The sequence below is a fragment of the Sciurus carolinensis genome, chromosome 8 (assembly GCF_902686445.1).
Source record: "Sciurus carolinensis chromosome 8, mSciCar1.2, whole genome shotgun sequence".
NCBI classification, from domain to species: Eukaryota; Metazoa; Chordata; class Mammalia; order Rodentia; family Sciuridae; genus Sciurus; species Sciurus carolinensis.
Window position 1 is genome coordinate 136,934,455 of NC_062220.1, and position 11,385 is coordinate 136,945,839.

Consider the following 11,385-nt stretch of genomic DNA (forward strand, 5'->3'; position numbering starts at 1 on the left):
GTAGCAATAACCACTGGATAAAAAAGTCAACTGCGGAGCTGGGCTCTAAACTTGGAGGAGTCCAGGTTCCCTGGAGGGGACTGTCACAAATCTCTATTTCTTCTGTCCCTCTGTCTGCCTGTTCGTCTGTTCCTGTGTTTCTCAATGTGTTTGAGTCTTGTTCTCCATATTCCTCTATGTCACACACACACACACACACACACACACACACACACACCAGGTAACGCATATGCATGACACATTATTATGGTTTAGATGTGAGACGTCCCACAAAAGCTCCTGTCTGCAGACAGTGCAAGAAAGCTCGGAGATGGAAGTGTTGGGTTATGAGAGCCCTAACCTAATCGGTGCGTTCTTCCAGTTGACTGGATTAACGGGGTGCTAACCTAGGCAGGTAGGATGTGGCTGGAGGAGGTAGGTCCTTGGGGTGTGCCTTCAGGGTTTATATTTTTGCCCCTGGTGGATGGAACTTTCTCCCTCTGCTTCCTGGTGGCCATGCCCCAAGCTACTGTCCTCTGCCACACTCTTCTGCCATGAGGTCCTGTCTCACTTGGGCCCAGAGCTATGGAATCAACTGCCTATGGACTGAGGCTCTGAAACCCTTGCCCACCCACACGCCTGGTAGGCACACACATGGCGCACACTTGCTTTCTACCCACACACAGTCCACAGCCGGTCACGGGTCCCTAAACTCACGCTGCGCAGACTCCATTACGCGCTCACTCCCTCTCTCTGCACTGGCTGGAAGTCTGTCCGATGCACTTTCCCCCTCTGTATTTATAGCCCCACTTTTGCAGGCCAAACTTTAAAGTACATGACCCCTCCAATTTCTAGAATTTCGATTTGGTGTTCTGTATTAAAATCTCTGGTGTGATTATTGGGCCAAATCTTTTATAACTCCACACGTTCCATTGGGTGGCTTTTGAGATGGGTTTACATTTTTGGAATGATTCTCTTAAACTTCAAAGCCACAGATATTTGTTTTCTCTAAGAACCAAAAGATCAGAGTTCCGCCACCAGCTCTCTTGATGGCCATCTCTCCCTGGGACTCCATTCTGCAATCTGTATGATGGAAAACTGCATCTCCATGTGACTTCTCCCCTCTCCTGGGGGCTCCTCCAGAACTCTAGCCCTCCACGAAAGAGTTTGAAAATTATGATTCTAACAAATCCCTTGAATCCCTTTAGCTCTGCCACATTATGATCTTGGGTAAAATTAACAATAATGATCACAATAATAATAATAACACTGAATATGGAAAATCTGATGCAAAAAGAAATAGTCATAGCACATAACCCAAAACCAAAGATAAATGACACCTTGGATATTCATTTTTGTATTCTATGTGCTGAAATGCCGCCCAGTGGCATGGATAATTAGGGGTTGCGTGATGTGGTTTTGGCCAGCCTTCAGTAATTTGTACTTTTGCGTCCACAAACTCAACCATTAAAATATTCCAAAACCTAGTCATCTGACCCCATGTCTTTCTTAGACAGGAATTAATAGACTGGCAAGCAAGAAACAGTTCCTATTACAAAATGCCATTATATTTTGTGTATAAAATATACAAAGTACAGTTGCCAGTGGCCTCTGGAGATGCTCATTACTAAGTAGCGTTATGCATTTGGGGAGGTCAGGGGCTGAAATTAGTCCTCCTGGTTTCCTGGTGCACTGGTTCATCTTACAGATGCAACTAGTTGCTCTGGCGTCTGACCAACTGGAGAAGGTGAAACAGCTCCACAGAGTCTCAGAGAAATCAATGGATTTGTGTTGGGCAAGACTGTCAACACTGGTAAACTCAGGGGTGCTGAGGACAGGTCCCCAAGGGAGGCTTAGGGATGGGACCCAGTGCCTTACTCTCTGATTCCACCAAAAAGTGGTCTTCTGTAACCAGCAGGGTTAGCTCCAATTTCAGTGATGGCTGAAGATGGGGAAAAAGATCTCCATTCACAACCAAGATGGCGGAGCTTCAGGTCATCAATCAGCAGGGCCGCTGGGCATATGCCCAATGTCACACCTCAAAGTGAAAACAGATGGGCTAATGCGTATTGATCTCCAATGGCTGTTGACACCCTTTTGCCACAGAGGCAATAAAGGACATTGTGGGGTGGGGCATGGTCTAAGTGCAAAGGGTTAAACCTCGGGGAATTAAAAAACCTGCAGCAAAGACACTTTGGTGAACTCTGAGCCTCATGCTCAGATGTCCCCTGAAGCCTTTTGAGCTGGCAGCTGGAGCTTATAGAAGGTAGGACACTTAGTCCCTGTCACCGCCCCCGGGGTCTCTGCTCTCACGTCTGTGTTCATTCTCTCATCTCAGCTGCACCAGCTTCCACCAAAGTGCTTGGCTCTGCCAGGACTCAGCCCTCCTCTAACGGCACCACGTCGCCTTCCTTATGGGACCTCCCTCTGTGTCTCAGTGGTGATCAGAGGCCACGCAGTTCACGCCCTCTCTGCACACTCTTCATCTCTCCAAGGGTCACTGCCACCCCCTCCTCTCTGATGTCCTGGAACCCTCCAATGTCAAAATTAAGTGGAGGGTCAGACACACAGGTGGATTGGGAAGATTTTTTGTTGGAATTCTGTTCCATGCTTTACCTAAGCGTGGCCCTACGCGGTTATGAATGGGACCAACGGACATCACGGAGGGGCCGGAGGGTTTCTGAAGTGAGGTAGACAGGTAGGAATCCCCACTGGACACGCTGAGATTGCTAACAACTGCGGAAAGGCTGTGCGCATGGGGGAGGTGGAGGAAAGAAGAAATTCTGGAGCTTTCCAGAATGACAATACCTCCCTTACCAAACCCAAACCATGCCGTCACCTTCCCCCCTCCCGAGCCCCCAGAGTTTGTTTTATCATCTGCTAAGTGCATGGAATAACCACTCAGGATGCAAGGACAAAGGTCTCTCTTGGGCTTCCTCCCTCCTCATCCCTCACTCAAGGAATTTTGCAAATAAATCACCATGTTAATCCCGAGCCCAAGAGTTATGAGCTGAGGGGAGGCAGGAGAGAAATGTTGAAATGGAACTTGGGGAGAGGAGGAGGCCCCCGGTGAAAAATGAAGGGTGAGCTGGTGGATGGGCAGCCGCAGGGTGGACGGGTCCTCCTGAGGGAGAAGAGGGTGACCGCACAGTGGTGTTCCACTCAGAACACTTGCAAAGGCTGGGCACAGAGAGAGTTTAGGAAAAGGGGGAAAGAGGTCATTGCTTCAGGGAAAGAAAACCTGTCCCAACTGCTGGTGAGGATGAAGAGGTAGCCACATTAGGTCTAAAACAGCCCCTCTGGACTTCAGAGTTGCTCCTGGCCAAAGAGGCTGCTGCACAGACCTTCTCTGGGCCTGGAGATCTTCCACACGCTCCTCTTATTGTGAACTTGGTGACAGATGTGGAGGTGGCATAGCACCAACCCTCTGCTCCATGGCTAGTGGTGTCTTCCCCTTTGATATGGTGACTTGGGACTAGGATGATGGGTAAGTCAAAGAGGAAAGGCAGAAATTCTTACCTCCATCTTTGCTGGAATTCTCTTCCATTGCTGGGGGAAGGGGTGGGGATGTCCTGGTGATATGAGATAGCAGAGAAATATTGTGGTCCTACTTATCTGACACAAACTCAATTAGTGAGAGAGAGAGAGAATGAGAACAGTCTGCAATAGGGGCAGAACTCTCCACCACTCTAGTCAATGAACATTGTATGCCTCGTAAAATACAAGACACGCCTCTGTTCCTGTGACCTGTCCATTTCCCCATATGTCTTTCCCAATGTGGCAATTTAACAGATTTTCAAGGATCATTTCATTTTTTTTTAATTTAAAAATTTTTTAAAAATTTGTTCTAATTAGGATCATGTTTCCTAACTGACTTTAGATCAATTGGCTGCATGTTGTGTGTGCATGAAGGTGTGCTGGGTATATGTGGCCAGCACGTGTTTGAATATGTGCATTTTGAATATGCACATGTGCATGTTTAGATACTGTGCACGCTTGTGGAATGTGTGTATGAACGGATTGCATCTTTGTGTCCATGTACACCAAATGCTGTGTGCTATGAATCTATACGTTGCCTCATTGTGTACCATGCACTCTGTCATTGGGCGAGTGTGTCTGTGCTCCAGGTGAAAGGATTCAACACGGAGAATTGGAGGAAGATCAGAAAAGATAAATTTCAGGAAAATTCTCAAATATATTTTCTTCTTCTGAAAACTCAGGTAAGACCTCAAGGATGAACTCACTCCCTACTGCTGCCTGGAATTGACACACCTGGGCTCTGTGTGTGTGTGTGTGTGTGTGTATGTTTGCATGTAGGTGTGTGCATTTGCATGGCTTTCTCAAATAGATTAGAAATTGACAGAGTGCTGTGACCCCCTTTGTGATTGAAGGACTTCATTCCCATGCTCCCCGGAAATGTTGCTGAAGGATAGCAGCTATCTGCTCTCTTGGGGAACCTCCAAGTCTCAGAAGGACAGTCCACTCTAATAAATGTGGGAGTATGAGATCAGATTCCTCACCCCAACTCGCTGACATCTTTGAAGGACTGTCTTGATTCTATAGTGGCCCCTGGGTCATTCCTGGAACTGCACTGAATGAAGTTCAGCCTCCAATTCCATCTGACCCTGATTTCTTCCCCTTCCTTCCAAAAGTGTTAATCTCGAGATATCTCCCTTCCAAAAAAAAAAAAAAAATCCTGCATGCTAATCTCCATCTCAGAATCCAGAGAACCCCACCTACAATGACGTGGTTGAAACCAAGTCTGGAATCACCAAATCCTGTGTGGAGTGGATGCTAAGGGTCACCTACTCCAACACCTTCCCTTCCTTCATGCAAACCCATGTATGATCATGGATATAGGCTCTGACTCCAGTGGCACACACTTGCTTTAAAACCCTTAGTGGTTTTTGCGAGCGTAGACGAGCTTCGAACTTTCCAAATCTCATCCACCATAAGCTGAGATAATAACAGCATGCACCTTCCAAGGTTTTGTGGGAATTAAGCTAGATAAAACAGGCAGAGTCCTCAGTCTGGGACCCAACTCAGAGCAAACGCTCTAAGCAAGAGACGCTCTCACTGTCTTTGTGCTTAGCAGGTGGGGGTACATGGTTGCGAACGGGACATGTATGGAATTTCCTGGGATGTCTGACTACATGTAATAAGTTGGCCACAAAACAAAGGACCTACCAATGTTCTCTTTGTTATAGGTTTGAAATTCCCTTAACTGAGGTTTGGGGCACCCTAATCCTGGAGGATGAAGACAGAGGGACATCTCTGCTGACTAGCCCTCTCTGTTTCTGATCACTCCCCAGTGGTGAGTTTTAAGAACTCCTGGCCAACCAGACTCCTAATTAGTGTAATGGAGGGAGGGAGAGAGGCGGTAAAGAGACTCAATGACTTAATAATACCAAGATGCGTCAGACGCATGGAGAGGAAGTGGCTGGGGAATCATTACATGGCAGGGGAGGGTGGGGAAACAAGGTGCCCGTGGGGTAGCCAGCCTTCAACACAAGCCCCAAATATCCTGGCTTTCCTACTCCCCTCCTGCGTTGAATTGAGCTGACCTGAGTAACCTGTGTCACCTGTGTATGGAAATGTCAGGGTGTGAGTTCCCAAATCAGGCCATAAGAGGTGAGGCAGCTGCTCCTCCTTCTCTCTCCTGGTTCCTTCTTTCCCACAGAAGCCAGTCGAGCAGCTTGGGAGAGGCACATTCAGTGAGGACCTGAGGCCTCCAGCCAATAGCCATGTGAGCGCGCCATCTTGAAAGTCAGGTCTCCAGCTCCAGAAGAATCTTCAGGTGTCTGCAGCCCCCGCTGACGTTCTCACTGTGCCCCCACCACAGACCAGGAGCCAGACTCGCCCAGCCAAGCCCATCAACTGTGACATGATAAGTGTCGCTCCGTTTGAGGGTAACGTGTTAAGCAGCCATGGATCACACATAGACCGTCACTTCTGCATTGGAAAAGATACGATACACTTAATAATTAGTTTAATTATTAGTTTAATAATTAGTAAACCTTGTTTGTGAGGGAGGAGGGAAGGTACTGGGGATTGAACTCAGGGGCACTCGACCACCTCCCCAGCCCTATTTTGTATTTTATTTAGAGACAGGGTCTCACTGAGTTGCTTAGTGTCTTGCTTTTTTTGAGGCTGGCTTTGAACTCGTGATCCTCCTGCCTCAGCCTCCCGAGTCCCTGGGATGACAGGCATGCCTTGCTGCGCCCGGCACCAGAAGACCATTTTTTAACCCACAAATCAGTGATTACGTATGGTAAAATCCCTACCCTGACCTAGGTAGAGGGAGGGCTCAGGGGTCTAGGTAAGTGCTTACAGGGCTGTGGACACCCTGTTACCTTGGAGGTCTGAAGGTGGGACCTTCAACAGAAGACAACTGTCAAAGAGGAGTGAATTCAGAATTTCTGAGTGGCTGCTCAGAAATTCTCTCCTTCCCGGCAGGGCCGGAAGCAGGACGGGCTCTCTTCCTCTCTCTCCGTCTCCCAGTACTATCTTTTCCAAGTCCCACAGTTCAGCAGAGCTGCAAGTCCCCAAAAGATGTAGAAAGGCATCTCGTGGCAGATAATTAGAGAGATTGGTTCATGGGCTCGGACACAGCGCTCCAGCCAAGTCTCAAAAAGCCCCTGGTGAGCTATTTGCCGACTTTAATTTCTCAGGGGCGGCTTCAGCAGGTGGCCACTAGCAGGGAGTCAATAGGGACCTTCTGGCTGAAGACTGGAGGCTCTTTGAAAGGTCAAATCCAGAGGCCGGAGGGCACGGCTGGAGAGGTCACAGGGTCGGGACCCGTCACTGTGACAGATGAATCTAAGCGTGTCTCTCTCCCCCTCTCTGGAAGCGGGGCCAAGCCTCTTGAGACAGGCGAGGTGGCGGGGGGAGGGTGTCGGGGGCTCACAAAGAAAGGCGAGTCTGGGGCCTGCCTGGCACCTCTCAACTGGTCTTCATTAGGGGAGCCCGACAGCCCTCTCTTCTGCCGCCCTCTGTCCCCGCTGATGGGGTGCTGTCTCCAGACCTCTCAACTGTTCCTCATTAGGTGGAACAGTGAGCTTTTGTCCTGAATGAAGACTTCTTTGTTCCACCAGCCCAGCCAAGCTAGAAAGCCAGAAACTGATACAAAACAATGCCACTCTATCCTGAAGGACCCCCGCCTCCTCCCTCTGCCTCCCCCCAGCTGGACAAGGAAGGGTGACTTTTCTCCCGAGTCACATCCCTGGATATGGAGCTCAGGGAAACACGTGGGGCATCGGCCAGTGGATCCCAAACTTGGCATCACCTGGACCCCTTCGCAACACAGCTCTGCCCGTCCCCGTCCCCAGACCCTCTGATTGCCTTGGTCTGGAAGGCGACCCAAGCAGGAGGGGACCCTGCCATGAGATCCTGGCGTGCGGCAGGTTTGAGCCACCATCAAATGGCCACGTCCACCTGCCCACCTTGGCACGCTCTGAAGTCAGAGGTGGTCCAAAATCGCCCTTGAAAGGCAAGATAGAGCCTCCAAGGTAGAGTCTGCGATGGGGAGGTTTGGTTGTCTGGAGGCAGGCCATCTCAGCCAGCTCTTGTCCCCAGAGCAATGTTAAAGGGGTTATTTGTGCAAAAGCCACAAAGCTCTGACGTGTCTCAGCCCAGCTACTCATCTTATAGACGAAGCAGATGATTTGTAACTTTGGGACAAAGAAAGTCTCTCTTCTCTCTTCTCTCACCCGGCAGGTCTTGAACTACGTCCCCTCTCAATAACTGATAGGAAAATCTCACGTCTTTGTCACCCAAGACTAAAAGGGCAGCATTACAGGTGCACATAGGTTATTTTCACAGCTTTGTTTTCAAAAAAGTGGGCGTCCGTACGGATGCCAGATATCACAAGGAAAAATACAAGGCCCCCACTTAGGTTTGAATTCCAGATGAACAAGCAAAAATTTTTAGTGTAGACATGACCACGGCACCAAAGAAGAATTTTTTTAGTAAAAATATGTTCCATAAAATACCTGAAGCCACACTGACACTAAAAATGTTTGGCTTCTTCTCTGAAATTCAAATTTAATGGGTGCCCTTGATTTGATCCCACGACTGAAAGTAAGGGAAAAGTTAAGAGCTGTTTTCCTGTGGGTGTTAGTTAATTCGGGTAGTTAGTTCTTTGCTCCGCTGATGGTAGTTTCTGATGGAATGGGAGCTTCCGTGGGGACAGGAGGTAGCATTTGCGACTTTAGGGTGCTGCTCTGAGAATTTTTAAGGCCACCACAATAATTCCAGGAAAGAATCTTGTGGTCGATTGGCAACGTCTGCCGTGGGACCGGGACAGAGTGAAGCAGGCAGACTGCACGTGGACTGGTCACAGCCATAGTGAGATGTCATAAGAGGTATCACTGGAGCATTGTCCATGGGGTCGTTTGTTAATGAGTGAGAAGAGGTAGATGAACAGGGTTCCCCAAGGAAGGTGCAAAAGCAATGAAATTTGACTGAGTCTGGAGAAATAAATGACTCTCCCTATAAATAAAGAACTCAGAATGTATTCACTGCAGAGGAAAGGTCCTTCCTCCCTCCTGGACTCCTGTTTCTTGCTCTTTCGTCCTAAGGCAGCTCTCCTTAAGCCAATGCTCCATAGGTGCTCACCCAGAAATTCTCCTGCATGGAGGACCAGGGCCCGGCCCAGGCCACAGACACAGGGCCCAGAGGAAGTCGAGGGCCACCCTTCAATGGGAATGCCCAGCTCGGAGGACATTCCCGATGGCAGAAGGAACCCATCCATCAAACTATAAAAACTCCCTCTATGCGTCAGGAAGAATGGCCACCAAGTGCTTGTAAATACATGTCTTCAGGTTTAAACAAATTGCATCATGATCTTTATTTTTGGGGGGGGCGGGTCCGTGCAGAGGGAACCAGAGACAAGCCAGGGCATTTGTCCTATAGACAATGCCCGCCTGGGTCTCTTGTCGTTTCCGAATCTTCTGCCCAAGCCAACTGGCCAGCCTCAGGGCCTCCCGACAGGACTGGGGTGCCAATTCCTAACATTCTATTTTCATACTGTTTGATGATAAAAATCGCCCCAGCGGGACAAATGGCAGAGAACAAAAACAGGAAGCAGCCCCCTGATTAGATAGGGAGAGGGTGACCTGCAGAGACAAAAACAAAATGACTAACATGATAAACGGTGGACTGTGGACGCTGCCACCTCCTTCCTGGACCGGCCAAGAATAAATGGAAAGAAGAAATCAGATAAGTCATGACGGGGCTCCAGGTGGGGGTGAGAGCAGCTTGTCCTGTGTTGCTTTGCAGACTTTCCTTGAGCTGCCCCTTGGGTCCGAGCCCCTGGGTCCACCTTCTTCTTCTGCCGCTTGCTTTGAAGAGTCCTCCTGGGTGATTCATCCCTTGCTGTGACTTGTGGAGAGATCCCCTGCAGTCTGTGATCCTGGGGCCTCAATCAAAATGGGACCGATTTTGTTGATTTATTACTCTTAGATTGCAGTTTTCTATTGACAGGGGTCCAGGGGATGTTGTTCTTCCAGGAACATTTGACAAAGGTCTAGAGATGTCTTTGCTTGGGATGACTGATGGGTGGTGCTATTGGTATCTAGTGGGTAGAGGCCGGGGATGTGGCTAAACGTCCAGTAACGCCCAGGAAAACCCCTAAGGACAAAAAATTATCCATCCCCAAATGTCAATAGTAGAATAGCTGAGAAACCCTGGTTCAGGGTCAGTTAAAAGATAGAAATAGGTATAGGTATAGGGATGGGTATAGACCTGGACATAGACATGAACATATATTCAATTTATTCTGCAAAGAAAGAGGAAAAAGGAAGACTTCACTTGACTTCTATAGCTAAGTCTTCCCAGAGCTCGATCACTGGAAAAGAGGCAGTCAGCTGCTCCTGTTAGTCAGCTTTCCGCCACTGGAACAAAATACTTGAGATAAGCAACTCGAAAAGAGGAAAAGGTCTTTTGGCTCACAGAGTGGGGTGACGTAGTCCACCAGAGCAGGGGCCCCTGGCAGTGGAGCTTGCTCACCTCCTGGCAGCGGGAAGCCAGAGGAAGTGCCTGGGGTCCCAAGGTCCCTTTCAAAGACAAGTCCCGAGTCATCTGACTTCCTCACTAGGTCCTAGCTCCCCAAGGGTCCACCACCTCCCAAGAGCACCACAGGCTGGGGACCAGGCCTTGAACACCTGGGCCTTGGGGAACATTCCAGATTAAAGCTACAGCTCCTGATAAAGACCCAGCGAGCAGCTCCAGGCTTGCTTTAATGTGGGGTCCAACTGGATCAATCCAACAAGGGCCTCCCGACGAGAACCTGGGTTCCAGGTCCGCCCATCTCGCCTAGCTCCTGTGCAGCCTTGGCAAACTCGTTCTCTGAGTCTCAGCCCCATGTCTGTGAAACCCACGTAATAACTTCAACCCTACGGAGTTGTGAGGACGACTGAATTAGATTCCCCGGGACTGGTCAACCCATGAAACCTGGTCCAACAGGAGCCCCTGGACACGTAGCATCTGCTAATGGAGGGACGGTCGCCACCGTCTTTGGATTTTGAACGTCTATTTCAGGCATTTCATCCTAACAGCCAAAGGGTTCTTCGGGATTGCAGAGCATGCTTTAAGGGCCCAGGATGCAGAAACGCTGTCTCCGTTTTAGCCGAGACCTCAAGGGGACAAAGACCAGTAGGTAGGCTCACGGGGAGGCTAATTCAAGTCTCCTCACCTGAGTGTGCGACCAAGAGAAGGAGACATCGCCGCTGCGGCAGGGAGCCTGCACTTCCGGAGGCACAGGGGCTGCCAGAGATGAACGTGACCGTGGAGCAGAAACGGGCCAAGGGGACCACAGGGGCTGAAGGTCAGCCTGGAGCCCTGAGCTGCCCTCTCAGGCAAAGCATTAAAACATCTGGTTTCCGCTTACTCCTCTGGAAGTTCCATCAGGTGGTCCAGTAAATGGAAAGAGAAGTCAGATAGGAAGAGGATGTGCACCTGCCCTCTCAGCCCTCACCCAGATCTCAGAGAGACCTGGCTACCCTCGCACAGATCAGGAAGCCTAGAACTCGCAGCCTGGCGGGAGCACCACCTTTTCACAACACTTGGAATCGAAGGGGCGACGGTTACTACGCAGACGCAGGACAGTCCTGGAATTCGCCACCTGCCCCTGCTCACCACTGTGGGGGCAGCGTCTCCCACAGACCTGGTGGTTGCAGGGGGCCCGGAAGGTTCTGCTCTCCTGAGGACTCACTTGCGGTCCGAGGAGACGAGAACGCTCTGGAATGTTCTACAGGTGGAGTGCCATGGCCCTGAGGCTCCGGGAAGAGGTAGGACTTTGCCGTCGCTCAGTCTTGGAGCTGGATGAGGTTCTTGGTAACTGACCATTAGTGTACAGTTAAGCAGGCTCTGGTCAACCGGCCAGGGGAAGCGTGTCCTCCAGATTTA